The sequence below is a fragment of the Mobula birostris genome, chromosome 2 (assembly GCF_030028105.1).
Source record: "Mobula birostris isolate sMobBir1 chromosome 2, sMobBir1.hap1, whole genome shotgun sequence".
Taxonomy (NCBI): domain Eukaryota; kingdom Metazoa; phylum Chordata; class Chondrichthyes; order Myliobatiformes; family Myliobatidae; genus Mobula; species Mobula birostris.
In genome coordinates this window covers 29587921-29602003 of record NC_092371.1, presented here as the reverse complement: position 1 = coordinate 29602003, position 14083 = coordinate 29587921, and the positions used below count along the sequence as shown (strand labels likewise).

The 14083-nt window shown below is 44.1% G+C and overlaps 1 protein-coding gene across 1 annotated transcript in view; it reads left to right on the top strand.

The window, feature by feature from the left end:
* Positions 1 to 9768: 9768 nt before the first annotated feature.
* snx21 (sorting nexin family member 21) overlaps positions 9769 to 14083 on the top strand; it is a 167130-nt gene continuing 162815 nt past the window's right edge. Inside the window, exon 1 of the mRNA XM_072239389.1 lies at positions 9769 to 9779. The gene's annotated coding sequence lies outside the window, so the exon portion shown is untranslated. The remainder of the gene's footprint in view (positions 9780 to 14083) is intronic.

Genomic DNA, 14083 nt, shown 5'->3' with positions numbered 1-14083 from the left:
GAGTAGGTGTTGAACTCTGTACAACGAATTTTTTTTTGACGTTTAAACATATTTTAAATCTAGAAACAGGTCCAAACGAAGGACTCGGATAAAATATCTACCCGATGCCACATTTACTGTGAGGGGTGGTGGGATCAGTTTCGTTCACATTTTGATGCCATTCTATCCAGTGAGTTGAATGTGGCACATTCTACTGACATCAGCCACCAGATTTCCATTCCGTTCCTTTTTGGAGAGATTGATAGTGCAGGACGTCAAACGCTCTATTTTTTACCATATTTCAACCTCCACATTCCTTAAAGGTTACAGGTTATCTGCAAACCAATCATCGCAACACCATCTTGTCTCATCGGGTGAAGTTTTCATTTCCCCCAACTGATAAAATGTTGGCAACAAGCAAGAGCTCAAGGAAGCAGCAGACCTTCAGAAACACTGTTTGAATGCGCCGTGAAAATATCGCTTGATCTCTCCTAACAATGTATCTCATCACCGTCGCCAACTCTTCCTCGACGCAGATGCCACTGCCTATCAGGTAAATTTAAGAACTAACCTGGATTAAAATTTGGAGGAACAAGCACAATCCAAACCACTTCATTTCTCCTCTCGGGGTTGAAATCTTTCTCACTTTGGGGCTGAAGTTCTTTATTCACGGACGCGGATGTCACCGTCATCAGTTTCGATGCTGCAGGTGGCAGCTTGTCCACCCCAGATGGGTGAAAGGCCAACAATCTGCATACAATAGACCTCACCGTCAAAGTCAAATCATCGGTATGAGTTCCAGAGCTCAGGAAACAGATAATTTGTTAATCCATAGACATAAGAAGCTAGGTAGATACACAAGGGTTTTAAAAAGGTAATATTCTCTGGACACATACACAAACATAGAGCAGAAATAGAACAGAGCAAAACCACTTTAGAAATTATTTTGGTTTGAGAGGAAAAGTCCTAATACATGTACAGTTTATTACTCTAATGACTTCTGCAATTTAAATCCATTAGCATTGCTAATCGAGAAGCAATACTTTTCAGTGGTACGGGGCAATTTGTCATCTAACTGCAACCGCTATGATACTCAAATTGTCTCTGCAACATGAATTTGCACGTTTAGCGCTGAATCAGCCGATGTAACTCCCTGAAGTAATATGTCATCAGTGTTGGATTTTCAAGGATTACCCGGTTTATGGCAAGAATTTAACCCCTTGCAATAATACGGTTCCAGGAGCACTGAGTTCCAGCCCCCGAAGAAAGAAGCGGGCAGGAAAAATCATTGCAGACACTACCCACCCACCAAATTGCCTTTTCCAAAAGATTCCTTCTGGAAAACATTATAGGACTATTAAAACAGAAACTTCATGCCATTTTAAAAGTTCGTTTCCCTCCAGGGAATTAATCTTATCAACCATTATAGTTCGCCCATCACAGCACTGCGCTGTAGAGACTTTAAACTGCTTTTTATAATGTTGTTTACATTGTAAATGCATGCTGGTTTTATATATCTCTGCACATTTTATTCCATATTCATCCTTCAACCTCTTGTATAATTGTTTATTCTATGTAATTGTTGAATGATGTTTTTTGTTACACCCCGACCAATGCACACAGTAAATTCCTAATACAAGCAAATGTACACCCAGTGGCTACTTTATTAGGTATAACCATACACCTACTTGTTAATGCAAATATCTAATCAGTCACTCATGTGGCAGCAACTCAGTGCATGAACACATACAAGAGGTCCAGCTGTTCTTCAGACCAAACTTGAGAGTGGGCAAGAAATGTGATTGCTCCTCAACTTTTCATATGCTACATCGATGACTGCATTGGTGCTGCTTCCTGCACCCATGCTGTGCTTGTTGATTTCATCAACTTTGCCTCCAACTTCCACCCTGCCCTCAAACTTACTTGGTCCATTTCCAACGCCACTCTCCCCTTTCTCAACCTCTCTGTCTCCATCTCTGGAGATGGTCTAGCTGCTGATATCTTTTACAAACCCACTGACTCTCACAGCTATCTGGACTATATCTCTTCCCACCCTGTCACTTGTAAAAATGCAACCCTCTTCTTTCAGTTCCTCCATCTCCACCTCATCCACTCTCAGGAAGAGGCTTTTCATTCCAGAACAACTGATGTGTCCTCCTTCTTCACTGAAAGGGACCTCCCTTTCTCAACCATCAATGGCCTCACCCGCATCTCTTCCACTCAAACACATCTGCCCTCATCCCATCCTCCTGTTGCAACCCCACTCGCTTCGTCCTCACCAACCACTCCACTAGCCTCCACATCCAGCTCATAATTCTCCATAACTTCTGCCATCTCCCACGGGATCCCCCTATCACTTTTCACAGTATATGCGATCCTTTGTCCAGTCATCCCTCTCTACTGATCTCCCTCCCGGTACTTAACCTAGCAAGCGGAACAAGTGCCACACCTGCCCCTACAGCTCCCTGCTCACTGTCACTCAGGGCCCCAAACAGTCCTTCCAGGTGAGTCGACAGTTCACTTGTGAGTCTGTTAAGGTTATCTACTGTATCTGGTGCTCCCGGTGTGGCCTCCTGTATATCGGTGGGACCCGACGCAGATTGGGAAACTGCTTCGCTGAGCACCTCTGCCCCACCTGCCACAAGAAGATATCCTGGTAGCTGCCCATTCCCATTCTGACATGTCAGTGCATGGCGTTGTCTATTGTCGTGATGAAGCCACACTCAGGTTGGGGCAGAAACACCTTATATTCCATCTGGGTAATCTCCAACCTGATGTCATAAACATCGATTTCTCTAACTTCTGGTAATTGCCCCCCACCCTTTCACCATTCCCCATTCTTGTTTCCCTCTCTCACCTTAATAGCATGAATGATAGTGATGCTTCACTATCAGGTCAACTCAACACCTTCTATGCCTGCTTTGATGGGAGAATATAACTACAGCTGTGAAGATCCCTGCTGCACCTGGGGACCCTGTGATCTCTGTCTCAGAGGCCAATGTTAGGCTGTCTTTAAAGAGAGTGAACTCTCACAAGGTGGAAAGTCCAGATAGAGTATCCGGTAAGGCTCTGAAAACTCGTGCCAACCAACTGGCGGGAGTATTCAAGGACATTTTCAATCTCTCACTGCTATGGATGGAAGTTCGCACTTGTTTCAAAAAGGCAATGATTATACCAGTGCCTAAGAAGAATAATGTGACCTGCCTTAATGCCTATCACCTGGTAGCACTCACATTTCCAGCAATGAAATGCTTTGAGAGGTTGGTCATGACTAGATTGAACTCCTGTCTCAGCAAGAACCTGAACCCATTGCAAATTGCCTATTGTCACAAAAGGTCAATGGCAGATGCAATCTCAATAGCTCTTCACACAGCCTTAGACCAGCTGGACAATATAAACAGGAGGCTGTTCATCAGCTGTAGCTCAGCATTTAACACCATCATTCCCACAATCCTGACTGAGAAGTTACAGAACCTGGGCCTCTGTACATCCCTCTGCAATTGGATCCTAGACTTCCTAACTGGAAGACTACAGTCTGTGCAGATTGGTGATAACATCTCCTCTCACTGACAATCAACACTGTGAACCTCAGGGTTGTGTGCTTGGCCCACTGCTCTACTCTCTCTATACCCATGACTGTGTAGCTATGCATAGCTCAAATACCATCTATAAATTTGCTGATGATACAATGATTGTTGGTTAAATCTCAGATGGTGACGAAAGGGTGTACAGGAGCGAGATATACCAACTAGTGGAGTAGTGTCGCAGCAACAACCTGGCACTCAACATCAGTAAGACAAAAGAGCTGATTGTGGACTTCAGGAAGGGTAAGATAAAAGAAGGCACACTAATCCTCATAGAGGGAAGTGGAGAGAGTGAACAGTTTCAAGTTCCTAGGGGTCAAGATCTCTGAGGATCCAACCTGGTCCCAACATATCGATGCAGTTATGAAGAAGGCAAGACAGCAACTATACCTCGTTAGGTGTTTGAAGAGATTTGGTATGTCAACAAATACACTCAAAAACTTCTATAGATGTACTGTGGAGAGCATTCGGAGAGGGGGGGCCGTTACTGCATGGGACTGAAAGAAGCTGCAGAGGGTTGTAAATTTAGTCAGCTCCATCTTGGGTACTAGCCTACAAAGAACCCAGGACATCTTCAGGGAGCGGTGTCTCAGAAAGGCAGCGTCCATTATTAAGAACCTCCAGCACCAAGGGCATGCCCTTTTCTCGCTGTTACCATCAGGTAGGAGGTACAGAAGCCCGAAGGCACACACTCAGTAATTCAGGAACAGCTTCTTCACCTCTGCCATCCAATTCCTAAATGGCCGCTGAACCCGTGAACACTACCTTATTTTTTAAAATATATATTATTTCTGTTCTTTGCATGATTTTCAATCTATTCAATACACATACACGGTAATTGATTTACTTATTTTTTTATTACTAATTTTTCCCCTTCTTCTATATTATGTATTGCATTGAACTGCTGCTGCTAAGTTAACAAATTTCACGACACATGCCAGAGATGATAAACCTGATTCTGATTCTGATTCTTATCTCCTTACCTGCCCATCACCTCCATCTGGTGCTCCTCCCCTTCACTTTCTTCCATACCCTTCTCTCCTATCAGATTCCCCCTTCTCCAGCCCTTTTTCTCTTTCACATCAACTTCCCAGCTCTTTACTTCACCCCTCCCCCTGCTCCTGGTTTCACCTATCATCTGCCACTTCCTTCTACTTTCCCTCCCACCTTCTTACTCTGACTTTTCCCCTTCCTTTCCAGCCTTGATGAAGGGTCTCAGCCCAAAACATCAACTGCTAACTCTTTTCCATAGATGCTGCCTGGCCTGCTGAGCTCCTCCAGCATTTTGTGTGCTGCTTTGGATTTCCAGTACCTGCAGATTTTCTTGCATTTGTAAGAAATGTGATCTAAGTGACTTTGACCTTGGAATGATTGTTGGTACCAGACGGGGTGGATTGAGTATCTCAGAAATTGCTGATCTACTGAGATTTTCATGCACAACAGTCTCCAGAGTTTACTGAGAATGATATGAAAAAATGTAGTGAGCAGCAGTTCCGTGAGTGAAAATGCCTTGTTAATGCGAGCAGTCAGAGGAGGTTAGGCAAACTGGTTCGAGCTGACAGGAAGGCAACAGTAACTCAAATAGGCACACGTTACAATAGTGGTGTGCAGGAGAGCATCTCTGAAAGCACAACAAACGTGAAGTGGATGGGCTACAGCAGCAAAAGACACTTAGTGGCCACTTTATTAGGTACAGGAGGTGCGTAGTAAAGTGGACACTGTTGTGTACTGTTCAACTAGCTCTTCAAATATACAGTAACAAACTACAAGAAATTCAGAGTGGATCAAATTATATGCGCATTTTGTTTGCTTGCAAGGAAAGTCTACCTCCATATATTAAGTTGGTAGGTTGCTTCAATCTTACAGCTCAAAGAAAACCACTTTTATACTTTTACAGTGACCGGTCGTTAGGTTCTTCACTCCAAAATGACACTCCTCTGTTATCTGCTTCCGTCTCTGGTTCTTCGCATCTATTCGTCAATCAGTCCATTTGTCTTTAGCTTCTTCCCCCAAGGCAGCTTTGTCCTATTTTCCTCTGTTGTCAGAACATTCCTGCCATAAACATACATCTTGATGTAAAATACACACAGAAACTTCTTGTAAGCCTCCCACCCAAACAATCCAACAAACCAACAAAGCACTCTGGGATCACACAGGTTCTATTTTGTCCCATAGAAAGGGTGCAGAGGAGATTTACAAGGATGTTGCCTGGATTGGGGAGCATGCCTTATGAGAATAGGTTGAGTGAATTTGGCCTTTTTTCCTTGGAGCGACAGAGGATGAGACGTGACCTGATAGAGGTGTACGAGGGGTGATTGATAAGTTCATGGTCTAAGGTAGAAGGAGGCAATCTTAGAAAACCTAGCACATTTATTTTTCCTACATTTACACACTTAGTCCAGCGGTCGTGGAGCATACGGATCCCTTCTTTGTAGAGGTCGGCGTCTTGAACCTCCAGAAAGGGGTCCACAGCAGGGGTGATTGATAAGTTTGTGGCATAAGGTAGAAGGAGGTGAGTTATTAACTTCAAACTTTCTGCATTTTCACTCAAAAATTGAACTGCACGTGCATGTAACAAGAGCTGTATCATTCATCTCCTTCTACCTTAGACCACGAACTTATCAATCACCCCAGCTGTAACCACTTCTACAAGGAAGGGATCCGTGTGCTCCACAACCGCTGGACTAAGCGTGTACATGTTGGAGGGGACCATGTTGAAAAATAAATGTGCTAAGTTTTCTGAAATTGACTCCTTCTACCTTAGGCCACAAACTTATCAATCACCCCTCGTATAAGATGATGAGAGGCATTGATCATGTGGATAGTCAGAAGGTTTTTCCCCAGGGCTGAAATGGCTAGCATGAGAGGGCACAGTTTTAAGGTGCTTGGAAGTAGATACAGAGGAGATGTCAGGGGTAAGTTTTTTACGCAGAGAGTGGTGAGTGCGTGGAATGGACTGCCAGTGACGGTGGTGGAGGCGGATACGAGAGGGTCTTTTAAGAGACACCTGGACAGGTACATGGAGCTTAGAAAAATAGAGGGCTATGGGTAACCGTTGGTAATTTCTAAGGTAAGGACATGTTCGGCACAGCTTTGTGGGTGGAAGGTCCTGTATTGTGCTGTAGGTTTTCTATGTTTCTATGTTTCTGCTATGTTTTAGAAAGGTTCTGAATTCATAAAGAATTTAAGGTTATAGATATGTTTCCACATTCCCTCCTTTTTGACATTTCATGACAACACTATAATCTTCAAAACACAATTGTTAAGATATGAGTACAGTAATCAAAGTCATTTCAAACATTCACATAATGGTACAGTCTCAGAACTTCAGTTAAGCAAAATCCCTGTTTCCCAATCCACACCAACAGGTAACCATTTTCAATATCCTCTCCATCTTAATTCTACTATACTACACAAAAATTTGCGAAAAGCATAACAACTATTATTGTTATTATACCAATGGTTAAACCGTAATATAGGATGGTCACCCACCATCCACTTCCTGGAACATTACAATCATGAAACTGGTCTCTCACTTCCTTTATCATTTCAGTGGCCTCTCAGTTATGATCTGCAAAGTGAGTTATGTCTTCTGATTCATCTGCTATGCAAATGAAACATTCTTGTCCAATCAGGGCACACATGCCTCCTTTCTTGGATAAATCAAAGTCCAAAGCCATTTGCTTTTGCAATGCTACTGTATAGACCACTACCAATTTAGATATTGCTTATTAGGTTCAATTGAGAGCATATGCGGCCTCATTTCCTAACTTTTTCAATGTTGATGCTATGTTATTCAGTTCCTGTACTGCTTTACCAGTTCCATAGGCAGGTGTTTCCTTCCCGAAGGACAACACTAAGTTCTTCTATTCTGGGGTTAGCATTGTCATACAGAAGTATATACCATCGTCTAAAACATTTATTGTTTCCAAATTTATATCCCCATCTTCCCCCAATGACATTCTGACTGCAGCAATAAGTGGAGGAAGGGGTTTATATTTCTGAGTCCCATGATCATTGTATCAAGCTTATCCAGGGCAGAGGGCTTAGACCAATTAAAGTAACAGATCACCTCTGTTTTATTGAAGGAAATAGATCGAAGGGCATGTCCATTTTTACATGTGCCGGGACAGCCATGCAATCTCAATAGGTTGAGACTTTGGTTCTGTTTGCATATTCCTTAGTTATTTGTAAGAAAGTGTTCATAGCAGTTACAGCTGTTAGGTGAAGGACAAGTGCTAATCTAAACGCTATTATTGGGACTCTCAATGTTTTTTTACATAGTTAGGCACCTTCTTACAGTGAGAAGCTTCAAAGGGCAAAAAATATACCAGTACTTAAAAAGGGCAGGGTGAGCTGCTTTAATGACTATCGTCCAGTAGCTCTCACATCTACAGTACAGTGAAGTGCTTTGAGAGGTTGGTCATGGCTAGAATTAACTGCTGCCTCAGCAAGGACATGGACCCATTGCAATTTGCCAATAGTTCAATGTCAAACATGATTTTATTGACTCCTCATGCAGCCTTGGATCATCTGGACAATATGACTACCTATGTCAGGATGCTTTTTATTGTCTACAGTTCAGCATTTAACACCGCTATTCCAGAACCTGGGCCTCTGTACCTCCATCTGCAACTGGAGCTTCGGCTTCCTAACAGGTAGACCACAATGTGTGCAGATTGGAAACAGCATCTCCACCTCACCGACGTTCAATACTGGCACGCTTCAGGGACGTGTGCTTGGCCTACACCTACTCTCACTACACCTATGACTGTGTGGCAAGGCACAGCTTAAATGCCATCTAGAAATTTGGGATGATACAACTATTGTTGGCAGAATTTCAGATGGTGATGAGAGGGCATACAGGAGGGAGATTTATCAGCTAATTGAGTGGTGTGGTAGCAACAACCTTGCACTCAACATCAGTAAGACCAAAGAACTGATACTGGATTTTAGAAAGGGTAAGACGAGGGAACACACACCAGTCGCCAGAGGGATCAGAAGTGGAAAGAGTGAGCAATTTCAAATTCCTGCATGTAAATATCTCTGAGGATCTAACCCAGACCCAACACATCGATGCCGCTACAAAGAAGGCACGACAGCGGCTATATTTCATTAGGAGTTTGAGAAGATTGGGCATGTCTCCAAAAGCACTCAATTTCTACAAATGTTTGTACATCTGTATCGTGGAGAACATTTGAACTGGCTACACCACCGTCTGGTAAGGGGGAGGGGAAGGTCTGGTCTGCTACTTCACAGGATCGAAGTAGGCCACAGAGAGTTGTAAACGCAGTCAGCTCCACCACGAGCACTAGCTTCAGAATATCCAGGGTATCTTCAAGAAGCAATATCTTCAAAAAGGCAGCGTCCATCATTAAGAACCGCCATCACCTAGGTCATGCCTTTTTCTCATTGCTACCATCAGGAAGGGGGTACAAAAGCACGAAGGCATATTCTCAATAATTCAGGAACAGCTATATAGTAATTCACAGATTTTTCCCCTGTATTATGTATTGCATTGTACTGCTGCCTCAAAGTCAACAAATTTCTCAACATTTGCTGGTGATATTAAAGTTGATTTTGATCCCCAGAGGTTTGAATCCATGACGGTTCCAAACTATTCTTTCTGTTAAATGTCCGAATCACCACGTAGTCTCCAGGTTTGATATCGTGGCACTTAGTGTATGCCGCTGGTTGCCGGGCCTCCTTTGCCTGTTGCTGATATTTGGTAACGATTTTCCTTAGGGCAATATAACAGTTCAGAATACTCTCATCCATCGGCTTAATTCCCTGTAGCGCACCTGACGGCAGATGCATGGGGCCATTCCATTATGATTTAATGTAGGGATAAGCCAATGGTTTTATTAGCAGTGGATCGAATAGACATCAGAACCAAAGGCAGCACCTGCTTCCAGTTCAGTCCAGTTTCCTCAGACATATTGCTAAATTTATTCTTAATTGCTCCCTTTATCCTTTCCTCTAGGCCCACTGACTGACGATGGTAGCTACAATGGAAATGTTGATCCACCTGTAAGACCTTGCATACTTCTATAATTACGTTGCCGCTGAAATGGACACCATTGTCACTACATAGTTTCCAGCGGATTCCAAATCACAGGATTATTCCCTTTAATAAACATTTTGCTGCTGTAATCACATCATTCTTTCTACAAGAAAATGCTTCAACCCATCATGAGACCACACCCATAATGACCGGTACGTACTTATACCCTTTACATTAAGACAATTCAAAAAAGTCCATCTATACAAAAGGGCCATCTGACAGTGGGGTATGAGCCCCTGTAATTTGTACCAGTTTTCTCGGATTCCGTAAGGCACATATCATACATTGTCTACGGATTTGTTCTGAAACTTGAGATACTCCAGGGGCACACCAAGTTTGGTTTACTTAATCAATCATTCCCCTCTTGCCCTCATGTGTGAACTTGTGAGCACATCGGCAATTCACAATACCAATTTACCTGAGGCCACACAGCATCGTGTTGCTTACAACCCAGCTTTCCCACTTTACTGATGGAGCAGTGGACTGGTATGGTCATGAGTTCTCCAAAGTGGGAGGTGTCTAGAACAACAAGGGTGAGCCTAATTTTGGCCTCATTTACAGTACAATCTGCCACTTTATTGCTGTTAGAGACCTCATCCATTCGTCCAGTATGTCCTGCGCATTTAATAACCGCAACCCGTCTAGGCTCCTGTAATGCTGCCAATAGGTTTTGTACATGCACTGGATTATTTTAATAAGGAAACCTTCTGATGTCAAAAATCCCTGCAATTTCCAGTTCCGTCCATAATCATGTGCTACTTCAAAGGCAGTCTGGCCTTCAGCAAGTATGTAAGTATAGTGAGCGCAAAGAACTCGCTTCTGATGCTGTAGTAGACATGGGAAGTGCCCCAGCCTCCACAACACAGGTGAGGGAAACAATTGCATCTCCTGCGCATGGTTTTCCCAGACTGCCACGTAAAGCCGAGCCGTCAACACAATGAAAGTTGAATCGGCATTAATAATAGGAGTATCAGTAAGGTCCACATGAGGGTTTATTGCCTCTTGTGTAACAGTTACAGAACAGTGTGAATCAACATCTTCCTCCGTGAGGAAAAGAGTGGCCGGATTAAGAGTTGCATAGTGAGTAATTCTAACATTTAGATTTATTAATAACTCAAATTCATATTTAGTTTGCCAAGCATGGGGTAAGGTATTGTGTGTCACAGTGAGTCAGTAACTGAATGTGGGACATGGATATGAGTAAGGTGAGTCAGAGATAATGTGCTGAACAGCAAAGCGATGGTTGCCCCCACTGGAACACACCAGAAAACCTCTGGCTATTGGATCTAACTGAGCAATTAAATAAGCAATTGGCCTTGGCTTTCCCTCTGGTTCTGAGTCAAGATGCCCTGAGCAAAACCATTCTTATGATGAAGTAAAGGTGAAACTCCTTACTATAGTCTGGGAGGCCCAAAGCTGGGGCAGATATCATTGCCTCTTTTATACGTTCAAATGCCTCGGCAACTTCTGGGGTCAAACATAACAGATCTGGTTGACTAGGAAGGGATATTTCCTGCAGGGGCCTAACAATAGCGGCATAATCTAAAATCTACTGCCTACAGTGCCTGTCATCCCCATTTCCCAGTTGGCTGTTGGGCTTTGATTATTGCCTCCATCTGAGTCTTAACCAATAACCTTGTACCCTGGGATAGGGTACGTCCCAGATAAGTAACCTCTGAATGTACAAACTTGTAGTTTCTGCTTTAATACGTTATGGCCTTTCTTAGCTATCTTATATAAAAGTTAGAGGGAGTCCTGCTCACAAGTTTCCTTGCTTGGGGAGGTTGACAGGAGGTCATTCATGTGCAGTATGAGAGTAGAGCCCCCAAGGAAACTCCTTACTTTCTTCCATTTGCAATTTACATGACAAAACATTGATCGCATCAAAACTATTTTCCATGGAATCTCAAACTCAAAATTAATAGTCAAAAGTCTCAAGCAACACCTTTTATGTTCTGTGAAAGATGGCAGTCTTGTTAGTAAAGCAACTTTTAGGATGCTCCTGAAATATTTCAATCTTTCCAAAATTGTTAATTTAAAATTTCCAATTTAACTTTCCCAATTCCCAATGAGCAATTTCTCCCAAATGCCTATTTCCCTCAGAAACGTGGGCATCTCATATCCAGAATACAGATGCACAAATTTCCATCTCATTAACTTAAATTCCACGTGGCTAGTGTAGAATCAGGCTTTCTCCAAAATAATTACATGGAAAACAAATAAAGAAACACAAGCAAAAAAAAACATGCAGCAACAAAGAACAAAAATCCAGGCTTGTACCTTTCTTCCTTCAGAGCCTTCACAAGTAACTGCAAAGCCTAAATAAACGGCAAAGTCTCACTGAAAACTTTCATACATTTTACAAAAAAAATGAGGGAGAAATCTGCTGTGTGAGGCCCTGACACATTAACATATTTTAAAACAAGAAAGCAAATTCACTCCAGAGTAAACAAGAGAAAGTCTGCAGATTCTGGAAATCCGAGCAACACACACAAAATGCTGCAGGAACTCAGCAGGCCAGGCAGCATCTATGAAAAATGTGCAGTCAACGTTTCGGGCCAAAACCCTTCGGCAGGACTCAGAGTAAAATGTTTTACTTTGGTCTAGAGCACAAGATCAATTTGAACTTCACAATATTAATTCAACAAACACAAAACAGCCCTCTTCCCCCTCTCTCATACCCACCAATTTCTCCCCTCCTCTCTCCTCCTCCCCTCACTTTCACACTCCTCCCCTTCCCTCTTCCCTGTCCCCCCCTTTCTCCCCCTCACATCCTTCTCCTCTCTCCTACCCCTCCCCTTCTCCCTACTCTGCTTCTCCCCTCTCCTCAAACCCTCCACTCCCACTCCCACTCTCCCCCTCCTCCCCATTTCCTCTCTCCCTCCCTCTCCCTCCCCCTTCCCCTCATCTTTTCCCTCTCCTCCCACCCTATTCCCTCGGTCTCTCCCCTCCCCCCACTCCTCCCTCCTCACACCCTCTTCTCCTTCACCTTCTCTCCCCTCACCCCTCCCCTCTCTTCCCCTCTCCTCCCCCTCCCCTCCCTCCCCTCCTCTTCCCTCTCCCCCTCTTCCCCTCCCCCTCTCTCCTCCTCCCACCCTGCACCCTCACTCTCTCCCCTCCCTTCCACTCCTCCCTCCTCCCACCCTCTCTTCCCCCCTCACCCCGCCCCTCTCTTCCCCTCTCCTCCCCTTCCTCCTCCATTCCCCCTACCTACCTCTGGCTCCCCCCTCCTTCTCCTCTCCCCTCCCCCTCTCCTCCTCCCCCTAACCCTCTTCCCCTCCCCTTCTCCCTACTCCCTCTCCTCCCCCTCCCCTTCCGCCTCTCCCTCCCCTGAATATGGATTTTTATAAGGTGTTTGTTTTCCACGGTAGTCTAATTCAAAAAGTCAGGAGGAATAGGAGGGATTCAGAAGTGGCTTACACACAAAAGATTCTGCAGATGCTGGAAATTCAGTGCAACACACACAAAATGCAGGAGGAACTCAGCAAGTCAGACAGCATCTATAGAAATGAATAAACAGTCGATGTTTCAGGTCAATACCCTTCATCAGGACCGGAAAGAAAGGGGGAAGACACCTGAATAAAATGGTGGGGGAGGGGAAGCAGGACAAGCTAAAGGAGATTGGTGGAGCCAGGTGGGTGGGAAAGGTAAAGGGCTGGAGAAGAAGAAACCCAATAGAAGAGGAAAGAGGACCATGGAAGAAAAGGAAGAAGGGAGGGACACCAGGGGGAGATGATAGGGAGATGAGAGGAAGAGTAACAGGCCAGAGTGGGGGACAGTGGGAAAGGGAAGGTGGAGGGGAAAAAGGAAAGAAAATTACTGGAGGGAGAAATTGATGCTCATGTTATCATGTTGGAGGATACCTAGATGGAATATGAGGTATTGCATCTCCATCCGGAGAGTGACCATGGGCTGACATGTCACAATGGGAATGGGAACAGGAATTAAATTGGTTGGCCATTGGGAAATTCCACTTTTTGTGGTTGGAGTGGAGGTGCTCGACAAAGCTGTACCCCAGTTCATGTTGGGTTCATCAATGTAGAGGAGACCACATCGGGATCACCGGGTACAATAAATGACCCCAACAGGTTCTCAGTTGAAGTGCTACCTCACCTGGAAGAACTGTTTGGGGTCCTGAATGGATGTGAGGGAGGAGATGAATGAGCGGGAGCAGCATTTTTATCACCTGCAGGGACACATGCCAGGAGGAAAATTAGTGGGGAATAGGTGAATGACAAGGGAATCAGAGAAGGAGCAATCCCTGCAGAAAGCAGAGAGTGGGGTGGGGGTAAAGATGTGTTTGGAGGTGGGATCCCATTGAAGATGGTAGCAGTTGCAGAGAATGATGTGTTGGATGCAAAAGCTCTTGGGGTGGTAGGTGAGGAAAATAGGAACTTGTGGTAGTACATGGAACATAAGTTCCACAGGGACCTGTTCTAGGACCTCTGCTCTTCAT